General features: G+C 44.5%; 1 long non-coding RNA gene across 1 annotated transcript; it reads left to right on the top strand.

Annotated features, from left to right (window-relative positions):
• The first annotated feature begins 6,636 nt into the window (after positions 1–6,636).
• LOC118894887 lies at positions 6,637–22,470 on the top strand. The gene is made up of 3 exons (XR_005019777.1): positions 6,637–6,765; positions 10,853–10,924; positions 22,394–22,470. It is a non-coding gene; the product is annotated as an uncharacterized LOC118894887 (long non-coding RNA).
• Positions 22,471–23,300: the final 830 nt, after the last annotated feature.

The raw sequence follows: 23,300 nt of genomic DNA, 5'->3' as shown, positions 1-23,300 counted from the left end.
ACACCTCAGGGGGAAAGACAGGTACACAACCTTCTGATTGCACCACCTGGGAAAGAGTAGGGCCGGGTTCAGATCATGGCAGGCTTCCAAAATGGACTAAGGAATCTGGGGATTTCATCCCAAAAGTAATGGGAAGCTAACACACTTGAGTCATATTTGGGTATAAGAAAGATGGTTTTGCCTGCAATGTGGAGCATGATTTAGAGGGAAATGAGACCAATTAGAAGGCTTCTGCAATTGTTTTGGGAAGAGATGATATGGCCTGAACTCAGGTAATAGCAGTAGGGTTTCAAGAGCAATTTAGGGGACTTGGTTACTGATTGAATGTAGGTGATGAAGGGCAGGTGTAACTGAGCAGGACCCTATAGGGCCTTCCCAGGGCAGACCCCTCCCCCATATCATCTTCTCTAGCTCTTCTCTGAAGTACCTAAATAATAGTATCTGATACACATTTCCTGAGTTGTTTTACAGCTACGAAAACTCCCACCAAAAGGAAGACGTAAACTACTTGATGACCATGAACACTTAGCTCCCAGGCCTATGGGAACCTGAGGATTGATAATGTTAACCCCTGTGACACCGCCCTGTTACCAATCAGAGAATTGTGCACAAGCTGATCACATACCCTGGGGCTCCCCTCCCTCATCTTGCCTTTAAAAATGCTTTGCTAAAACCCATCAGAGACTTTGAGCGTTTTGAGCACTAGCTGCCCTGGACTCCTTGCTTGGTGCCCTGCAATAAACGCTGCACTTTCCTTTACCACAACCCAGGGTCAGTAGATCGGCTTTACTGCACACAGGCGAGCAGACCCAAGTTTGGTTCCGTAACACAGAGAGAAGTCAAAAATGACACTCAGGCTTTGGCTTGAATGACCTGATGGCTGGTGGTGCTATTCACTAAGATGGGAAGCCCAGAAGGAGGAGGGTGTTGAAAACAATGAGTTCAGTTCCTGACAGCCTGTGTGGGAGATTTCCTGACCCTCTGCAATGCCTCCTGGTGGTCACTAAACTGAAATGCCCTACACTTATATTCAGTAATCAAATCTCAACCATAAAAAGGCTTTGTGACCATAAAAGAGCTTATTAAGAATGTTGAAGCAGGGCTTCCCTGGTGGCGCAGTGGTTGAGAATCTGCCTGCCAATGCAGGGGACACGGGTTCAAGCCCTGGTCTGGGAAGATCCCACATGCCGCGGAGCAACTAGGCCCGTGAGCCACAATTACTGAGCCTGCGCGTCTGGAGCCTGTGCTCGGCAACGAGAGGCCGCGATAGTGAGAGGCCCACGCACCGCGATGAAGAGTGGCCCCCGCTTGCCGCAACTGGAGAAAGCCCTCGCACAGAAACGAAGACCCAACACAGCCATACATACATACATACATACATAAAAAGAATGTAAGCAGACAAGAATAGCATTAAAAAAAAAAAAAAAAAAGAATGTTGAAGCAACATGGGAAACATTTATTAAGTAATGTTAGGTAAAGTTTTAAAAAAAAGCAAATTAAAACAATGTAAAGTTCTTCCCCTATTAAACTGGCAAAAAAATTTTTTTTAATTAAAATGCCCAAAGCTGCCAAGGATGTGGGAAAACTGGCACTCTTACACATCACTGGTAGCAGTATAATTTGGTACAAACCTTTTAAAAGAAATTTGGCGAAATGCATCAAGAACCATAAAAGAGTTTGTATCCTGTGATCCTGTAATTCCACTTCTGGAAATCTATTCCAAGGAAATAACTCAAAATGTGGGAGAAAGCGCTTCATACACAGAGATGTTTATCACAGCAGAAACTGGAAAGAACCAAAATGTCTAATAACAGGAGACTGGTTAAATAAGTTATGATAAATTTCTTTGTTGACCCCTTGTACATAATGAAACTGTTCAGTAATGAAGATGAATGCTTGTGCTATAATGTAAAGTATATATGTATAAAATATATCTGCTATTATCCCAATTATGTAAATAATTTCCATAGGAAAAAATACTAGAAGGAAATGATCATAATGATTGGGTTAGGGTGGTGAATCCATGGATAACTTCTAAAGTTTTTTTAAATGCATTTCCTCAAAGCTATTGTAAATGGTCAAATGTTTATATAATAGAAACCATAGTGTACTAGGAATAAAACTGTTAAGTGAGAGAAGCAAAATAGAAATTTTTTGTATTAGTACAAAAAGAAGAATATGTATGCTTTCTCATGAACCAAGAATGAAAAAGACCATAGGTAAAAGCAAACAGTTGATTTGTTTGGGTGAAGGATTTTTTTAATTCTTTATTGTAATTACAGTATTATTTGTGAACTTATATTCATTTCAACCAATCTAACCAATCTTCAAGATTCATCTCAAAGACCTCCTCTTTTCTTAAGGCTTTCCTCATCTTCTGATCAAACATTATTGTTTCTTCTTTGAACCACCGTGGCGTTTGGTTTTAGTCGTTGTGTGATTGTGACCCAGTAGTTCTCAAACTTGTATGTGCATCAGAACACCTGGTGGTCATTGCTGGGCCTCACCCCCAGAGTTTCTGATTCAGGAGATCTGTGTGAAGTCTAAGGCTTTGCATTTCTGACAATTTCCCTGGGATGCGCATACTGCTAGTCTGGGGACCACACTCTGAGAAACCTTGTAGGAGTAGATGCAGATGTAATAGCATCCCCACCCCCAGGAGCAATGCCTATTCTATTCCTACCTCAACCCCTACCCCAGGCTGATTAATCCAAGACTAGAGACAATTCACACAAGCTGTGCCCTTCAGACTATATCATGCCCCTGGGAACAGAACTGGTCCAAAGGGCAGACCAGCTGCTCATGCCAGACCAATCAGAACCCTCCACCATGATTTTTCAAACATAGAACCATTAAGATGTATGTGTGGAGCCTTCCTACAATGGAGTATAGCCAGCATTGGAAAGAAACCTAGATGAAATACAGAGTCCCAAAGGTGTTTGTCTGAGCCTATACTAATTTGGACACTTTTAGCTGAAAGCAGTAGACATTGAACTCAAACCATGAACAAAATAAAAATCAAAATTAAAAAAATTAATTGTCTCATATAACCTAATATAAGGTGGGCTCTAGGACTGGCTGATCCAGCCACGGAACAATTTCACCAAAACCTGGGTTTTTTCCATCACTCTGCTCTTACTACTTGGATATTATGATTGGCATAGACTAATCATGGGGGTAGAAGATTAAAGAATGTAATGTAAAGAGTTAGACAGGCAAAAGCAGTGAGTCTAGCCAGCACAGCCTCAAGCTATGTCATGGAGTCATTCACAAAGATCTCCACAGAACCCAGGAGCTCTCCTTCTAGAAAATTTATTGTTCAACTCTTCCTTTGATCCTGTGACCCCTACCCCAGTACACTTCCACTTATTATTAGGTTTGTTTTTGGTTTTGTTTTTTGCTTTATTTGCCTTGGGTTGCTATTCATTCCAATCAGATCACTAACTATTATCTAAGTCTACCTTGGAGTATCTCATTTTTTGTCACCAGTTTCCATTCACCCTCTAGGTAACCATAACCCTATTACCCTCTCCAACTTGCAAGCCTATGGCTTCAGCTGGGGTCCTACCTTTGGCTCAAAGATGGAGCATGTAACCTAGACAGAAGCTCATCAGCATGCCATCTCTTCTCCCTGACCTTCAATGGGTAGAGAAATGGGCTTGTTTCCTGTTTATAGCCAGTGATGCATTATGAGGCTTTTGCTAGGAATCCTGGTAAGGAAATTTTCCTCTATTTCCCATTAGACATGAGCCAGATAGGTAGCCCCAGTAGCTGCTAGGAACCATCTTGCAACCATAAGGGTAAAGCCTGTCTGAGAAGGGAGTCAACCCAGAAAGAGAAAAACTGGACCCTGAGCCCCTCGCCCCTGTTGTGCCTACTCTTTCTCTTTGCTTAAGTCAGATGGAAGCAGCATTTTCATCACTTACAAACAAAAGTGTCCTAACTGATAAATCCTCTTCCCCACTCCTCCTGCTGCAATTAGATCGTGTGAGAGCAGAGACTGGATCTTATCTGCAGTTGTGTTCCTGGCAGCCGTATTAGTGCGAGGCACACAGCAGGTACTGAAGGAGAGTTTCTTGGATGGGCTTGAGGCTGCCTTCACAAGACATTTCTAATAGAATCCCAGGGCTCAGAGTAACTAGAAGAGCCTTTTTCCCTTCCCTGGGAAGGTACTAATGCAAGGCTAGGACCCTTCCTGAGTCATCAGCAGAGATGCTCAGGTTTTAGTCACAAGGGAAGCTACAGTGTGGGTTATGACTGCATGGTCAACTTGGAGGCTCCAGTTGGAACAATAGAGGCCAGTTTCACCCATCTCATTGCTCCACTCCCACCCAAAGTAGACCCTGAAATGCAGAGCTTTACACAAGAGCTGTTTATTTTGCAGCTAAGCAAGAGGTGCTGCTTATATATTTTGCATGAGGGCCGAATGTTAAACCTGAGCTCAAGGACCCCAGGACTGCCATGCACCTAAAAAAAAGGTAGTTTCTTCCATTTAAGCCAGACTCCTGTTGTTTCCCAGAACCTGTCAGGATTCCCACTTTCCAACAGACCTGCATTCTGGCAGAGCCTGGAGCTAAGAGCAGAGAGAATTATTGGAACAAGCTTGATCTCTCTTGGATGCCAATGAACAATCTCACAGCCCTCTCCTTTGGGCTCTGACCTAAGACTCTCCCAGCCTGTTTGCAAGAGGCTAAGGGCCTCTCAATTTCCAACATGTCCCTGACCCATCTGAAATGCGCAACACCTGGAGAACTTAACTTTCTAAAAACACACTAGCCTGGAAGGAAGAGCTCAGCCTCTTCTTTCGAGGAGGGACGTTTAGGTGACTATTATTGGGAGAGCAGAACAGCAAGCTTTGTCCTCAGCATCTTAGCACTGTGGGGCCTTGGGTTGCTTTAATTCCTGCCTTTGCTGCTAGGAGATGGGTCAGCTTGATCATACCAATATGGTAATTGAGAAGATGAGAACAGAAGTGATGAACCTGCTGCAGTTTTGCTGGTTGGTATAAGAGCTGGTTGAACCCCAGGCCCCCTGTGTCCCACTTCTGCAGATCCCACTGTTAGCAGGAGATGATCAGAATATACAAGTCTCACCATTGAGACCCTCTGTGACCTGGACCCTTTTCTCTCTTCAGCCCCATCTCTCCCTATGACCCCATGGTCCATACTCTAGTGATAATTTTCTTTTTTTCATTAAAGTATAATTGATTTACAGTATTGTGTTAGTTTCAGGTACACAGCAAAGTGATTTGTTTATACACATATATTCTTTTTTTCAATTCTTTTCTTATAATTAGTTTATTGTAAGATATTGAATATAGTTCCCTGTGCTGTAACAGTAAATCCTTGTTGTTTATTTTATATATGGTAGTGTGCCTCTGTTAATCTCATACTCCTAATTTATCCCTCCCCCCGCTTTGGTAACCATAAATTTGTTCTCTATGTCTGTGAGTCTGTTTCTGTTTTGTAAATCAGTTCATTTGTACTATTTTTTAGATTCCACATATAAGTGATATCATGTAATATTTGTCTTTCTCTGTCTGACTTACTTCACTTAGTATGATAATCTCTAGGTCCATCCATGTTGGCATTATTTCATTCCTTTTATGGCTGAGTAATATTCCATTGTATATATATATGTATATATATATATACCACATCTTCTTTATCCACTCATCTGTCGATGGACACTTAGGTTGCTTCCATGTTTTGGCTATTGTAAATAGTGCTGCTATGAACATTGGGGTGCATGTATCTTTTCGAATTAGAGCTTTCATCTTTTCCAGTGATAACCTTCTTGGAGTTGACCACTTAAAGCAAGTTACATCACTGTTCCATGCCTTTCCTCATGCTGTTCCTCTGCCCAGATTGTCCTCCAACCTCTATCCTATTCAGATCTCTATGCATCCAAAACTCTCATCTTTCAAAGTCCAGCTCAAATGCCTTCATCTTCTCTGTCAATATCTCTCTCTTTCTTCATCTGACCCCTTTCCCCACCCTACCAGTAATCTGCAGTCCTGAATGCTCATGGTAGCTTGAGGCTGTGTTATTTAGACTCACTGTCTTTGCCTAACTCCTATACATTCTTTAATGTTCAGTCCAGGTATCACCTCCTTTAAGAAGCCTACCCTGATACTCCAAGGCTTGACTGAGCTCCCCGTCAAGCTTCTGCCTGGTCTTGAAATTATGTGTGTGTCTCTCCCCCACTATCCGCGAGGAGCCCCATGGCAGGGACAGAGTCACAGTCATGTGCGTGTGCCCAGAGTCCAACACAGGGTTTGCAACATAATGGGGATCACTTCCAGGAGCTTAACTGGGCTGGAGTACCTGCCAGCTGGGGCACTGTCTTGGAGACAGACACATTCTCAGTGAGCAGTAACCCAGGGTAAACGAGAAGGCATTGACCCAGTAAACGGCACTGCTCTGGAGATTAGGGCAGCAGAATCCGTGAGCCCGACATGGCCCAAAACTCCGCCTGCTGCTCTGGCTCCTCCCTGGCATCATGGGAGTTCGTCCCATCAGCTTTCAAAAATTCAAATAAAGTAGCACACGCTGAACAAGGCACTAGGTAGGGGTGCGGGAGACATAAACAAGGCTTAGTCCAGTCCCAAGGTCACCTAGTGGCACACACGAACAAGTGCAGTACGCAGGTCCACGGAGCAGAGGTGAGGTGGCATCAGCTCTGCCTGGAGGAGCTAAGAAAGGCTTCGCAGGAGGAGGCGTCTTTGAACTGGGTCCTGGAGGCTGAGGGGGAATCCAGGCAAAAGTGGGAACTCGGGTAGAGCCATCCAGACAGAGGGGCCAGCCCAGGCAAAGGCCGGAAGGCCGGAAGGCTGGAAAGCTGGAAGGGACGGTACTGGCAAGTCGGTGGGATAGCACATATCTACCTGGCTGGTGTAGGTAGAGGCTCCGTGGAAGATGAGGGATGAGATGAGGACAGGGGGTAGTTTGGGCCCTGCTTGGGGGAAGGAGGTGGGGGGCCTTGAGCACTCACCTAAAGGTGAGGCTTTTGTTTGATAAGCACTGGGAGGGGCTGACTGTTTTTAAGCAGAGGAATAGAAACTGGCAGCCGTGTTTAGAGTGAACAAGAGGGACAAGGAGGCGTATTAGAAAGTATCGCTGTTGTTGGTAAGGATGATGAGGACGAGGACAGGGGCTGTGCTAGAGAAGGAGAGGAAGGGATGGTTTAAGAGATGTCATGGGGGTGGAATCACAAGGAGCCAAGCCCGTTCAGCATCCTGAATCCTTCCAAATCCTTTCTACGCACCTACCCCCTCAGCCCCCCACTCCCAGCTCCCCAGCATCCTTCTTCCCTCCTTGGCTGTTAGATTCTAAGGCAAGGAGATTCCAAATGCTGACTACCTCTTCCTTGGCCCATCTCAGCTTTTGGCAAATAAACTGGTGTCGTTCCCCAGAAAGCTTTTCTCGAACTTCGTAAAGTTAGCAAAGAGGAGAAGTGTTAACAGTATGATCTGTTGAGTCTCAAATTCTAAACCCAGCCCTAACACTAACCCAGCTTTTTCACTCCCTGAAGTTCTGCCAAAATCAAAAGAGAAGGTCTGTGCCAGGCACAAGTAATTTCAGCTGAACAAGCACTCGGAGGGTCACAGAGCGCTGCTGTGCTCGCAAAACGCTCTGCTGCTTCAGAACGGGCTTTGGGCAGCTGGTGGCGGTGCATGTGGGCGACATGGTCAAAAGGAGCATGAAAAGTATTTTTCTTTGGTAAATAAATATTCCACTGTTGATGCTGATTAAATCCAAAGCTCCAAGAAGACAGCTGCCTTTCATTTATTAAAAAGTAGAGGGAGAGAGAAGGCACGATTTTGGACGGCCTTCTTCTAGTGAGAGACAAAAACCATTTAGCCCCAGCAGCTGGAGAAAAGTCAAGGTTTGGGAGACAGGCAATGCACATTCTTGTGTGTCTAATCCTTTTAAAGCACTATTGCATTTAATCCCCACAGTCGTCCAATAAGGCTGATGGTATTATGCCCATTCACAGATGAGAGAGCTGAGGTTTAGAAAGATGAAGTCATGTGCCCAAGGGAATATAAAAGCAAATGTTGTTATAATGAAGTACAGGCTGTATAGAAATAGTCTTGCTTTGGGAAACACGAGGAAAAAATGATGTCAGTTCCCTTACATTTGCATAGGATACTAGAGTTTGCAAAGCACACTCACATACAGTATTCTCACATCATATTCAGAAAGGCCCTGGGAGGAGGACAGTAATATTCCCATTGTAGAGACGAGGGAACCAAGTGTCAGGGAGAAGAAGGGGGTTCACAGCTGGGAGCTGGGACTTGAACATAGAACTGAGTAGAGACTCAGCTCTTTTTCCATAGAGAGAGGCTCTGTAAAAGATAAGGGGTTTGATAAGAAAGAGAAGGGCATTCCCAGGAGAGAGAGAACCAGGGGGAAAGCCCCAAGGGAGAATTTAGGGCGTGCACAGAGTTACACTGACACGCAGTGGTGTTGTGGTCATGTGTCAGGCCTGGAGCCACACCACTGGGATTTGAACCCAGATTCTGCCATTTAGGCCACCCATGCCTCAGTTTCCTTATCTGGAAGTGGTGATAGTAATAGTGCCTCCCTCATGGAGAACGCTGTGAAAGTGGACATGGGAGAAGCACTCAGAAGAGGGCCTGAGGCATATATAATCATAATGAAGTTTTGCTATTGTGCTATTGTTATGATTGCTGCTACTACTACTTCTGCCATCAGAGAGTCCTGGGGATAAGGCTGGGCTGAAGAGGGAGGGCTTAGGATCTCAAGGTGCAGAGTTTGAACCTTGTTTTTTCAGGCTGCTACAACAAAGTACCATAGGCTGGATGGCTTATAAACAACAGAAATTTATTTCTCACAGTTCCGGAGGCTAGAAGTCTAAGATCAGGGTGCCAGCAGAGTCAGGCTTTGCTGAGAGCCCTCTTCTGGGTTGCAGACTGCTGTCTTCTTGTTGTGTCCTCACATAACAGAAATAGGGCAAGAGAGCTTTCTGGGGTCTCTTTTACAAAGGCAATAATCCCATTCCTGAGGGCTCCACCCTCATGACCTAGTCACCTCCCAAAGGCCCCACCTCCTAATAATATCACATTGAGGGTTAGGGTTTCCACATATGAACTTTGGGGGGACATAGTCAGCCCAATGCAAAATGCTCCTGAAGGAGCAAAAGTAATAGGAGGCCAATTGTAGTTAAAACAGGGTAAAAAGTGTTGTTTTAGGAGGATGAGTCTGGCAGGAGTGTGCAGGCCTCCCTGACACCTTTCCCCATCTGGACTAGGAGCCCCTCTGAGGACTTCTCTAGCAGCCTGTGCCTCGTCCATCACCACACTCACCCCAAGGCACTGTAATTGCCTGACAATTACTTGCCTCCCCAAAGGGACCACATCTGTCTTACTCACTGGTACATCTTGTGTCCAATACATTGTCTGGCACTTGGTGGGTGCTCAATAAATACTCTTCTGATGAGTGACTAATAAATGAATGTGGGATGATAGTTTGAAGAGGAAAGAGTCTAGGGGAGACCAGCCAATGGCAGATGCCAAGAGTCAGATGCAAGATGCTGTCTTAGGATGGAGGCAGAGGGAGTAAGAAATGCAAGAGGCAAGTGGGAAAAAGGACAGATAGGACTTTGTGAATGACAGACTATGGGAGTTTATGGGAAAGGAAGGGTCAGTGTTGACCCCAATCCTGGACTCCTGGACACTGGCAATGGCCCTTTAGAAATGGGAAGAAAGAAAGGAGAAATTGGCTTGTAAGAGAAGATTTGGCAGTGACTTTGCCCTTGCTGAGCTTCATAAAAGTTGCTAGTGAGGACTTCCCTGGTGCTACAGTGGTTAAGAATCCGCCTGCCAATGCAGGAGACGCCGGTTCGAGCCCTGGTCCAGGAAGATCCCACATGCCACGGAGCAACTAAGCCCCTGCGCCACAACTACTGAGCCTGCGCTCTAGAGCCCTCGAGCCACAACTACTGAGCCCGTGCGCCACAACTACTGAAGCCCACGTGCCTAGAGCCTGTGCTCTGCAACAAGGGAAGCCACCACAATGAGAAGCCCGTGCACCGCAATGAAGAGTAGCCCCCGCTCGCCACAACTAGAGAAAGCCTGCGAGCAGCAGCGAAGACCCAACACAGCCAAAAAAAAAAAAAAAAAGTTGCTGGTGAGGAAAATGGAGTAATACAGTACTATTGTGAGAGGTACTGGCTGGAGATGGGAATTTGGGAAGAACCCGTTTGGTAACCCTCAATGAGTGCCTCTTCCCTGGGAAAGGAGTGAGCACCAGGAGGCAGGCGGGACAGACAGTCAGAGGGGGCTTAGAGCAGAGAGGAAACAGGTATCTGGCAATAAGGCGCTTGGATGTAACGTCATTCCCAGCCTGTCAGTTTTGCCTCAGGCAGCCCCATCCACCTCGTGGAGCTGGCTTTCCAGCCAATCCTTGGCCCTGCTCGACATCGACCTCCACCCTACCTCCCCACACTGCCCATCCTTGCTCTTCCCTTCCCTTGGCTGGTCACTCCACCTTTTCCCTGCTTCACAAAGGAAAACATAAATAAAATACAAGCAAGAAGAAGGCACATTCGCCAAGTGTCCTAAAAACAGAAAGGCAGCTCTTAGCTCTCGGGGACCACATCTGTCTTACTCCCCTCTTCCTTTCTTCCTCAATCCATACTTCACCCAAGACCTGCCAATGGAAGAATTACATCAGAAAGGAAAGCCATTTTATATCAGAAAGCCAACTTAGCTTAAAGTGAAGCACAAAAAGAACAACCATTTCATTTTTGTTTTGTTTTCTTGAAATATTTTATTACAGTCATGGCTACTGTGAACCCACAACTTCTCATTTCTTCATTTCTGCAGGAAAACTGCAGCTGCTGGGGCTCAAGAGAGTGAAAGCACAGAGCCATTTCTGCATGTTTCTGCCTCCCCCTGGTAGGTAGAAAATCAGGGAAAAGAAAACTAATGCTCGTCTCACTATGGGACAACGGGGAAAATCTACTTTGGGGTCAAATAATCTTTTTTTAATTGAAGTGTAGTTGATTTACAATATTGTGTTAGTTTCAGGTGTACAGCAAAGAGATTCAGTTATATTTTTTTTCAGATTACTTTCCATTATAGGTTATTATAAGATATTGATTATAGTTCCCTGTGCTATACAATAAATTCTCGTTGCTTACCTATTTTATGCATAGTAGTTTGTACCTGTTAATCCCATACTCCTAATTTATCCCTCCACTCCCTCCGTTTCCCCTTTGGTAACCATAAGTTTTTTTCCTATGGCTGTGAGTCTGTTTCTGTTTTGTGTATAGATTCATTTGTATTATTTTTTAGATTCCACATGAGTGATATCAAATAATATTTGTCTTTCTCTGTCTGACTTACTTCACTTAGTGTGATATCCTCTAGGTCTATCCATGTTGCTGCAAATGGAAATATTTCATTCTTTTTTTAATGGCTGAGTAATATTCCATTGTATACATATGCCATATCTTCTTAAGCCAATCAGCTGTTGATGTGCACTTGGGTTTTTTTCATGTCTTGGCTATTGTAAATAGTGCTGTTATGAACATGGGGATGCATGTATCTTTTTGAATTAGTGTTTTCATTTTTTCTGGCTATATAACCAGGAGTGGGATTGCTGGATCATATGGTAACTCTTTTTTTAAGGAACCTCCACACTGTTCTCCACAGTGGCTGCACCAATTTACATTCCCACCAGTAATGTAGGAGGGTTCCCTTTCCTCCACATTTATTATTTGTACAATTTTTATTATTTGTACAAATAATAAAAAGTGTACAAATTTATTATTTGTACACTTTTTATTGCAGTTTTAATTTACATTTCTCTAATAATTAGCAATGTTGAGCAGCTTTTCATGTGCCTGTTGGCCACCTGTATGTCTTCTTTGGAGAAATGTCTATTTAAATCTTCTGCCAATTTTTTGATTGGGTTGTTTGTTTTTGGTTTTTTTCTTTTATATTGAGGTGTATGAGCTATTTGTATATTTTGGATATTAACCCCTTGTTGGTTGCATCATTTGCAAATATTTTCTCCCATTCTGTACGTTGTCTTTTCGTTTTGTTAATGATTTCCTTTGCCATGCAAAAGCTTTTAAGTTTGAGTAGGTCCCATTTGTTTATTTTTACTTTTATTTCTTTTGCCTTGGGAGACCCATCTAAGAATATATTGCTAAGATTTATGTCAGAGAATGTTTTACCTATATTCTCTCCTAGGAGTTTTATGGTGTCGTCTTGTGTTTTGGTCTTTAAACCATCTTGAGTTTATTTTTGTATATCGTATGAGGGTGTGTTCTAATTTCATTGACTTACACATAGCTGTCCAGCTTTCCCAACACTACTTGCTGAAGAGACTGTCTTTTCAGTCATTGTATGTTCTTGCCTCCTTCGTTGTAGATTAATTGACCAAAGGTGAGTGAGTCTGGAGTCAAATAATCTTACATGTGCTCTGCACCTACTGGCTGACTCATTACCTCACAGAGCTAGTCCCCTCATTGATCAAACACAGCTGACAATGACTCTAACCTCCCAAGATGATATGATGAGGAGGTAACATAGTCAAGTACTTTGCTCCATGTAGGTGCTCCCTGAAGACCTACTCCTGGTGGTCCTCGATGTTTCTCACAGGAACCTCCCAGACTCTGCTATCTGCAGGCCTCTAGGGAATCCACAGAGGAGGGATGAACTAGGGGCACACTCCCAAGGGAGCTTTTCTTTTTTTTTTTTTTTTTTTTTGAGTAAAGACCTGGAGAAGCTCTGGCAATAAAATCCCCGCTTTCCTTGTTACTGCTCCTCATTCTTGAGGGGCGCTGAAGGGCAAAGGTCTGACTTTTATTTCCTATTTATTCATTTATTTATTTATTTATTTATGGCTGTGTTGGGTCTTTGTTGCTGCACATGGGCTTTCTCTAGTTGCGGTGAGCAGGGGCTCCTCTTCGTTGTGGTGTGCAGGCTTCTCGTTGCGGTGGCTCTCTTGTTGCAGAGCACAGGCTCTAGGAGCGCAGGCTTCAGTAGTTGTGGCTCATGGGCTCTAGAGCACAGGCTCAGTAGTTGTGGTGCACGGGCTTAGTTGCTCCGTGGCATGTGGGATCTTCCTGGACCAGGGCTCGAACCCGTGTCCCCTGCATTGGCAGGCGGATTCTTAACCACTGCGCCACCAGGGAAGTCCCCAAGGGAGCTTTTCACCTAGTGATTTCCAAGAATTTTCACTTTATTACACATTTTTTCAGGCTTCATTCTGACTTGACTAAAATGTAAAGAAACCTCACATATTTGGGTGGCCAGAGCAGCATGCCTTCCTTCCTAGGCTTATCACATTCTGTCAGCCCAAGTTGAACACCATCTCCAAACAAATGTCTATTTCTGGCCAAACGAAGGCCCCAGAAAAGACTGAACTGTCTACCTCATCAATGGTGCACTTGCTTGGAAAATATCCAAGCATGTTGGAGTCCCGGCCAACCAAAAGCACCCAAGCCACTTTGGGAGAGAGCTGGCGGAAGTGAGGGCCCTGATTTTCATGTTAAATCCCCATTTGGCCTTGGAAATGTTAAAAATAAACTTTCACCTGCATCTGATTTTCCTCTTTGTCACTGCAACCATTGTCTGTTTGAACAAAGAGGTAGCAAGAGCCTCTTTGAGCAGTTCACAGAGTTCAAGCCAGAGCCCAAATTGGAGGGACACAGATGTTAATGAACAAGGGGACCAAGCAAGAGTGCTACTGGGAATGGAAAAACTTCCCCAGGATTGTCAGGCCCCACGCTGCTCTGCCAGCAGCCCCACCTGGCTCTCAGGAGAAAGACCTGGGAGCTGCCTGTGCCTTTCCCCCGCCTGCAACTTGATGTTAGAACAAGATCTTGGTGAGTCATTCATTACTCTCTTTCATCCCACTTGCTTTCATTTTGGAGGCACCCATCAGATTTGGGGGTGGGCGGGCTAGTTAAAATAAGATATGAAATCACAAATTAGGACTACACCATTTATTTGTTCCCTTGGAAGCAATATGTTGTTGTAAAAAGAGCCTGGGCTTGGGAACTGGATAAACCTGGGTTCAATTTCTTTCATTTTCAGTTGTGTGACCTTGGGCAAATTACTTCTCTGAGCTTAGGTTTGCTTCTCTATAAAACGGGCATTAAAAATGCCATATTGGTTAAAGCAATGCTAGCAGCTGTGATAAACACACACACACAGAGTTAATCGGCTCTAACATTATGGAAGTTTATTTCTGATGCGCATAAAGTCTAGAACAGATGTTCCTGATCTGTGGGCTGCTCTCCTGCAAGAGGGGAGATAGGTGACTGGGTCCTTTCTTTGTCCGACTTCACCATTTTCTAAACATGGCTTTCAAGGTCACCGGGCTTGTAGATGTCAATCCAAAGGTAGGAGGGAGATGATGTAGGACAGTGGCAAGTGGAAGAGCTTTCTGCTGGGTCTAGAAATGTCCCACATCGCTTCCACTCACGGGCTAGTGTCTATATCACAGTCTATATCACATGGCTGCAATGAATTACAAAGAACACTTAGAAATGAGGTCCAGCTATGTACCCAGGAAGATGAGGAGACAGGTTTGATAAACATCTAGCAAGTCTTTGCCACGTACACCAACTTTTCAGGGAGATAATAAGGCTTAAATGAGATGATGATTATGAAACAGTGTGGCTCTCAACAAATGTTGATTCCTTTCTTCTTTCTCTTCCCCCATGGCCAAACTTTTGCTGGAAGCAATAAGGGAATGATTCATTTGTAATGACACAGATAGGACCAGCTGCTGCCAAGAAGCTCCCTGACCCCCGCAGCCCTCGCCTGACATTTTCCCCGTTGCCAAAGCAGGGGACCCCGGAGTCTTGTTCTTGCTCCTTCCTCTCATGATCAAGCCCTCTACCCGCTGTCCTTACAGCCTCACCAGGTACCTCTCCTTCCACAAAATGGGAAGATTCAACTGTTAAACCCTAAAGTCAGAAAACCATCATGTTAGGAACAGCTGAGGCAACTGATGTTCGGTGGCACTGTGTTTCTGCTAAATTCTATTCTTAATGCCTGAACTTGAGTCATGCAGGCTCTCACTGCCATGGTTTCCACCATTCTGTATTGTGGTACATCCGGCTGCTTCATAAATTTACCTGCCTGGCTCTTGGAAACATTTGCATTTGATGCCCACAAGACCTCCTGGGGGCTCCCTAGGTTTCCATGCTGGGCTTCCATACTCAAGCCCACCAGACCTATCCTGGATGCCTTCACACAGTCAGCCATTCAGACCTCATGGCTTTTGCCTGTACCCCAGGTCACACCTTGACTCTGCTTTCTCTTTCAGCACACATACACTTTTTTTTTTTTTGGCCACGCCGTGTGCCGTGCAGGATCATATAGTTCCCTGACCGGGGATCAAATCTGTGCCCCTGTAGTGGAAGCACAGAGTCCTAACCACTGGACTGCCAGGGAATCCCCTGCACACATACACTTTTGAGATACCCTTTTCATGACTTCCCCAAGTACTGCCTTGTCCTCACTCCGATATTAGTTTCGATATTCTCTTGGGTGTACATCTGGGAGAAAGGGTTAGCAAGAAACACCTTATTGAAAGTTGTGGTTTCACAGCATATGAGTAGATGTAGTTTCACCAGTGTTGGAGGGTTGATCTTTACACAATGTTGCAGGTTAGCATTTCTACAGTGTTTCTAAGAGAAAAATATGTCCCAAATTCCAAACAACTGAACTCTGAATGAACTTGATGACCCAGTCCTTTCATAAGTTGCGAATTGCATTGATCAAAGTTCTGATATGGTGGAAAGCTCACAGACTTTGCAGACACACAGACTTGAATTTAAATCCTGGCTCTGCCACCTAGTAATAGTGTGACTTTGGGCAAATTACCTAAACCCTCTGAAGTATGTTCCTTTATCTGTCAAATAAGAAGATAATCTTGTTTAGAGTGTTGGTACAAAGATTTAGTGAAAGTATGTACATACAGCTCCTATCATAGTGGCTGGCACATAGTAAATAACAATTATTATAGTTGCCAAAACATGAGGAAGAGTTAAGATCATCTATGGTATTTGTTAAACTTTAAAAGTAACTTCTTTACATAAAATTTCAATATCTAATTAACATATTTTTGTTATGGAAACCTGGAGGAAAGGGGAAACATAAAAGGAGAAAGTAGAAACCGACCAAAATCTCACCATTCAATGAAAACCACTTTTAACGTCTTGGTGGTTTTCCTCTCAATATTTTCCTATGTGCTTGTGTACTTTACACAATTTTAATTAACCTAGATACAACGTTATTTTACGTCCAACATTTTTCACTTGAAACATAATAAGCTTTGTTCAGTAAAATTACTTACAAATTCTAGTTTTAAAGAATTTAAAATTTAAGGGAACTTTAAAACGATTCAGTAATTTAGTTATCCATTCCTTTAATGCTGAACATTTAGGTTATTTCCATTTTTTTACTCTCATGAGCAGCAACACTTCTATATAAAATCCTGGAAATTTTATTTTTATCAATATTTGTGTTTATTTACTTAAAATAGCTTCCTAGAAGTACTGCCAAGTTAAAGGGTGTGCACGTTTTTAGTCCTCTTGCAACAGTTAGCTGAGTAGCCCTTCAGAAATACTCTGGGGTGTTTTAAAGTTTATGCTCTTGCCTGCCTGTTCACTTCTGCGAGGAATCCAGGAGTTGGCTCGGTTGCCGGGGAACAGCTACTTTGGAGAGTGCACAGTGTTTGGCCCAGCAGGCCCCGAATTCCTTTTGGGGAATTGTCTCTGCTCTTTGTGCAGTTTGGTGGGACATCAGGGTTGGAAGGGTCCCCTGGGCGGGAGAAAGGATGCGGGTGGAGAAGCCGGCGGCAGGAGCGCCGTCCCCAGGCTCCGCCCCCTCGCTACCAGGCCGAAGCGGAGCTCTGTGCTCCTGGGCTGGGGGCCAGGGGCCCCCTTTCCATAGAGGACTCACCCTCGGCCTGAGGGGACCCTTTGTGGTCCCAGTGCTGGAGTGTGGTCCCAGTATTGGATAATACTTTGGCTCTTCCTTTCCTTTTGTTAATCCCACATCAGGCACGGAGAAGGCCCTTAATCCCACAATGCCAGGCTCAGGGAAGGTGCCCAGCACTTGTTTGTTGAAATGACCGTGGAGGGTGACTGAGAGAGCATGAGAAAGGCTGAAGGGCTGTAATATGCACCGTATAAATGTCTCCTGGAGACTTGTTCCCAAAGAAGGCCCCTGGAAAGATGGTTTTTTGGAGACTTTAGTCTGCCATCTTCTCGGTCTGCCGGCTTTCTGAATAAAGTTGTTATTCCTTGCCTCAAAAAAAAAAAAAAAAAAAAAGGCCCCTGGAGAAATGCCGGTGGATAAGGTTGCAGCGACCCTTTCTCATGCTAGATGCTAGGCTCGTCCTGCCATCTAGTGGTGGGCAAAGGGAGATGGCAGGGACCAGACCCCCGGCAGAGGGCGAGATGAACCTGCCGTCCAGGAAGCCACGGGTGTGTGGCAGGTCAGGGGGAGACCCAGAGCATCTTGTGAGCACCTCAGAGCTCAGGGTGCTATACAAAGGAGGCGAAGGCAGGAGTTATTCTCAATAATAATTATAGCAACTGTTTATTGAGCACTTTCTATCTGCTAAAGACTGTCCAAAGTGCTTTTTTTTAAAATTTTATTTATTTATTTATTTGTTTATTTTTGGCTGTGTTGGGTCTTCGTTTCTGTGCAAGGGCTTTCTCTAGTTGCGGCAAGCGGGGGCCACTCTTCATCGCAGTGCGCAGGCCTCTCACTATCGTGGCCTCTCTTGTTGCGGAGCACAGGCTCCAGACGCGCAGGCTCAGGAGTTGTGGCTCACGGGCCTAGTTGCTCTGCGGCATGTGGGATCTTCCCAGACCAGGGCTCGAACCCGTGTCCCCTGCATTAGCAGGCAGATTCTCAACCACTGCGCCACCAGGGAAGCCCTGTCCAAAGTGCTTTTTACACTTTTACTCTTGTAGCCCTCCCAGCACACCTTGTGAGAAAGGGGAAACTGAAATCCAGAGAAGTCAAGACGCTTGCCCAAATTCACACAACTAGTCAGTGGCACAGACAGGAATCAAATTCAGCATCCTCTGACTTCATAGCTAACGTTTCTAGGAACATTTCTAGAATCAGAGAGAGATACCTCCTTCTGCATCCCTTCTGTTCCATCACGTCCACCCTCACCCCCACCCAACCCACTCCCTGGACCACAGAGGGTGATTGCATTCCCTGTGGCACACAGCCCATTTCCACCTGCTGTGCTTCTTGTGGGTCCCCAAGTCTCTACTCTGAGCAACTCGGAAGGGAAGCTTTTCTCTCCCTAGGCCTGGAGATTGTAGGGGGAGAAAAGAGAGGGCAGTGGTGGAGTCCCTCGTCTTTTCTTCAAAAATGTTAAAATGTTTTAGACCAACTTTAACAACTCTTTCCCCTTATTGGTTGTGTGAGATGGAGATGCATCTCCATAAAATGCACTCTCGTTTCAGATCGGCTGCTGTAAAGTTTGCTTCTAAACCCAGGAAGGGTTTCTTGTGCTTTCCAGGAACAATAGTGGGGCTGTCCCAGGGCTACCCCAGCCTTGTCCCAAAGGCTGAAAGAACCAACCTGCCACCCCAGTGAACATACAAGGGAGCCAGGGGATGCGCTGGCCTACAGACAGTCCCATTTAGGGGATGCTGAGGTTTATTTAGGAAACAGCAGCCATTCTTCCTGCCTGGCCCACCCAGAAGAGTAATAAACCACTTATTTTTAGTTTAGAGTTTTGTTTTTCTTTTCCCGTTTTAGAAATTTATCCAGACCCGTTTCCCAGGGTTGAGAGCTTGAGCCAGATAGAGTTGATTAGTCGGGGGATAAGGAGAGTGCCTTTTGGAAAGGAGTGTGGTCCTCAAATTGACTGTAATTTCCCCTCAAGAACCAAATTTGTCTGCAATAACCTCAACATCATTCATTCAACAAATACCACTTGATGCCTTAAGAGGCAAAAAGGCTGATGTTTGGCATTGCTGGGCCTCCCCTCTGAGCCGGGTCCCAGGCCACTGTGTCCTCTCACACAGGCTCCGCCACCCTGTTCTTGCTCAGCCACGGCCAGCCCCATCCGCTGCCTGCCCCAGAGTAGTAGGGACTCACCTCCTCTCCCGGAAGTGGACAGCCTCTTGCCCTTTCAGTATCAGTTGCTGGTTCTCACCACTCTCCAACCCATGCACCTGTTTATTTCCCTTTTCTTGAAACAGTATGATCAATAACTTTATTCACTCATTTAGTCAATCAGCATTTATTGATCGCCTATCACGTGCCAGGCACTGGGATAAAGAGGGGGGCAGGTCTCTCACAGCCAAGAGGAAGATAAGTAAACAAGACAATTACAATATGGGGTAGAAAATGCTAAGCCAGAGATATACAAAGATACTATGGGAGCCCTTCCATCACCTTCTCTTTCCACTTCCCTACCTTTCCCCAGATGTTGCCTCAAGCTCCTGGCCTTTACCCACTGCAGAGCCTCTGGGCTTCACTTGTAGCTAAGTAGCACAATAGCCCCTCTTGCCCTGGAGTGACACAAAGCCGACCACAAACTGAAAAGGAGCCATGGCGGCCTTTGGAGAGTGGACCACTCCAATAAGAAAACACACAGAAGCAGAGGTGCTAAAAAGAAAGTTTGTGGAATGGATAAATGAGGGGTAGGTGAATAAAAAGATGAGTAACTGAATGATGATTCAATAGATGATTTAATGAATGAATCAGAAATGAGCTTCTAACCTTGAAGCAAAACTGAATTTCAGTTTCCAACACTCGTGCAGTTCATTGAGCACCATGTTCCCCAGAAAACTCTCTACAAAGATTTTTATTTTAAGAAATTAAAATCACTTAAAACTTCACTGAGAATGTGACAATGCATTTGAAAAAGTCCTAGGAGTTGCCTAGGGGAGTTCCAGAGACAGGCCTCAGGATCACTTATGCAGGAGAAAGCTGAGTGCCCCCCATCCCCACTGTTAGGGAAGAAGCTCCAAGTTCCTCAGGCCAGAGCTTTCTGAGGCAATGGGCTGTTGGGCAGAGAGCTACAAAAGGTGACAGGCTGTGTGCTTCTTATTTAACCTAACAGGTGTACCATGCTTATCAGTAGCTGGAAAGTTATATGTGGGTCAAATTACTGTGTCAGATCAGCTCTGCAGTGTTCCCCTCCAGGGAAGCCTTTGGGGGTGTAAACCATTGTATTCTAACCTATCTGTTCTGTAAACATAGATGTTCTGCTATAAAGAGGACCAGAATCTGGGAGGAAGGACATTGTTTGCTCAGGGGCCTGTGTGAACAGCTTAAATGCTCTTCAAGGCTGACTGGTTCTTTGAGATGAACTGGCTGAAGCTTTTGACTTTGGGGTTCAGTCGGTGGGTGAGCTTGATATCACGATCTGGCTTCATTTGATAGAAATGACACATGTTGGCCATTTCCTTCGCTGCAGGAAATTCTAGCTTCTCGTAAGCTTCCAGGGTGATCTTTTAAGAACAAGTAAAACAAAAGAAGAAAAGAAAAAATAGGAAATGTCATTGCCCTCATTTAAAACAGTTTGAGAAGAAATTATTCACTTTCATGATGATACAGGTCCACAATTCTTTAGCCTAACTCCAAGACCCAAGAAACACGGAAGTATTTTCATAAGCAATTTGGCAACATACTGACTTTTCTGAACTGATTTGGTGGCAAAACCTGATCTGAACTTATGGGAAGTTATTTATGGTCTTTAATTATCCCATTTAGTGGAAATAGTCATGTCTTTTTGTCTGCAGAGATATTGATGTGTTTGATTATAGGGTCCTGCCCCAGCCCCTGATGTTGATGTTACATAATATACATAGATATAACCTATCTAAAAGCTGAAAGATTCTGAAAGTGGAATTGTTTCTGACCCCAAGCGCTTGGGATAAGGTATTATGCATCTGTAGCCCCTTCATCTGACCAGCTTTCATATACATTTTCTCCTGGGATTCCCTCAGCAGCCCTCTGAGATCTTCTACCCATCCGGCCCTGCATGCAGCATCAAAGCACCAGGCTCTCCATCCTTCCCTCCTGACCCATGTCCCTTCCATCACCACTCCCTGCCTTGATTGGAAATGAGCATCTCGACTTCAGCCATCCCAGCCTTGGCCAGGGCCGGACACAACAAATGCTGCCCATCACACACCCACCTTCTATCACCCTCCACAAAACCCACCCCTTGAGTCCCTTCTGACACTAAATAGATCAGTAGATCAATAGTTCCACTGCCTGAATCAATCAGCTAAGACCATTTCTTTTTTTTTTATTTTTGGCTGCACCACATGGCATGCAGGATCTTAGTTCCCCAAAGGGATCGAACCCATGCCCCTTGCAGTGGAAGTGCAGAGCCCTAACCACTGGACAGCCAGGGAATTCCTGCTAAGACCATTTCTAACTATTGGATCCAGTATAATCTGTCTTTAGTCCCCAGAGATAAACTCTAATCTCGCTATTCCACCTGGCCTTAGAAAAATGTGACAGACGCAAACTCATATAAAACAATGTTCGTCATATGCCATTTATAATAAAGAAAAACCAAGAACAACCTGCATGTCCAAAAAGAGAGGAATGGTAAAATAAGTTATGGTACATCTACTCTAAAAATATTATGCAGTTACTAAAATTAATATTTTTGAAGAAGTTTAACAAAATAGGAAAATGCTCATAATATAATGTCAAGTGAAAAAGCTGGTTACAAAATTGTACATATCATGTTGTTTTAATTTTATTACATATAGACTGGAAAAAGACTAGAAGAAAATATGTAAATCTTAACAGTTACTATCTCTGATAGATTAAACAATATGATTTTTATATTCTTTTTTATAATTCTGTGTATTTTCTTCAATAAGCATTTGTAATTTTTGAAATCAGAAAAAAATTTTAAGTTTTAGTGAGTTTGGAAATAGAAGGCTATAAGAAAAGCATGGAAGATGACTTCTAAAATGTCTGTCTCCTTGAGTTACTCTCTCATCCTGTAACTTTGGTAACTAATATCCCTCAGTAAAATAAGGGATTCTTTTCTGCAGATTTTTGAAGGAAACAGATGTGTTCTGTTGTGTCTCGCTTTCTGAGAGAACCATGTTCCTTTTGGGGCTAGACAGGCAGTTTCAGCCAGATCAGAGTTTCTGGTGGGAGTTTGTTCTGGGGGAGAGAGGAGTAGTCACTGAAATAATTAAGCAAACAGCCTTCTTCTGATCAGACTGGGGAAAAGCCAGACTGCCAAGGCTGGGGCGCCACCTTGTGGCCACATGCATCCTCCACCAGAGTAGCATAGCCTGTAAGCATTTTCCCACTCCAGACAGACCCGTGGGCAGCGGCTTCAAGTCAAACTAGTTACTAAGAACAGCATTAACCATTCTGTAGAACTTCCAGCCTCTAATCCCCTAAAACTTTGGGTGCCAGAGAAGTTTCTGCTGCATTGTGAAATAGCTTGATGTACCAAAATCAATCAGAAACCAGGTATGTGACTGAGAGATGCTTGGACAGTCCTGAGCCTTCCCAAACAAGATCTACCCCGTCCTCTGAGAATGAACGCATACATACCATATGCCCACACTCTTCACCTTCCTCCCCTTCATCTTTACAGAGTTCAGACCCCACAGACAAAAATGAATAGGAGACCCAAATTCAAAGGCACTGGGAGAAGGGTCAATCACTGAAAAGTAAATTTGCACCCGGGTGTAAGAGACTTTGCAGATCTTCTCATCAAGTCCATCTTTTCAGTGGGTGGTGCCTTCTTAGGAGCTCCCCAGATGTAGTTTTATGGCTGGATTAACACCTACAGCAGTTTTCCCCCCAAAAGATCTCTCAGCCTCCTCACAGCTCCAGTCCCTGAGGAGAACTGAGAATATAGATACCCCACCAAGACTCAGGGCCCAAGAGTTGCAGAAGAAAACAAAAACCAACCCTCTATCCCTAACCCTAGGAAACATTCTAGAGCAAGGGTCAACAACCCTTTTCTTGAAGAGCTAGATATAAATATTTTAGGCTTTCCGGCCATATGGTCTCTGTCACAACTACTCAGCTCTACCACTGTATCCTGAAACCAGCCGGAGACATACATAAACAAAGGTATGGCTGTGTTCCAATAAATCTTAATTTACAAAAGCAGGCTGGAACCCTGTAAGGAAAAAGGGACTCTCTCTACTCTGGAGAGACGTTAGTGCTGGGTAGAGCCTTAGTAGTCATCCACACCACCCTCCCCCTTCACAGACGGGAGAACAGCAGCCGAGAGGGGCGAAGAGCCATGTTAGTTCATGCCTGCTAGCTT

The sequence above is a fragment of the Balaenoptera musculus genome, chromosome 4, assembly GCF_009873245.2.
Source record: "Balaenoptera musculus isolate JJ_BM4_2016_0621 chromosome 4, mBalMus1.pri.v3, whole genome shotgun sequence".
Lineage (NCBI taxonomy): Eukaryota > Metazoa > Chordata > Mammalia > Artiodactyla > Balaenopteridae > Balaenoptera > Balaenoptera musculus.
The sequence above is the reverse complement of the archived record's forward strand: the minus strand, read 5'-3'. Positions and strand labels throughout refer to the sequence as shown.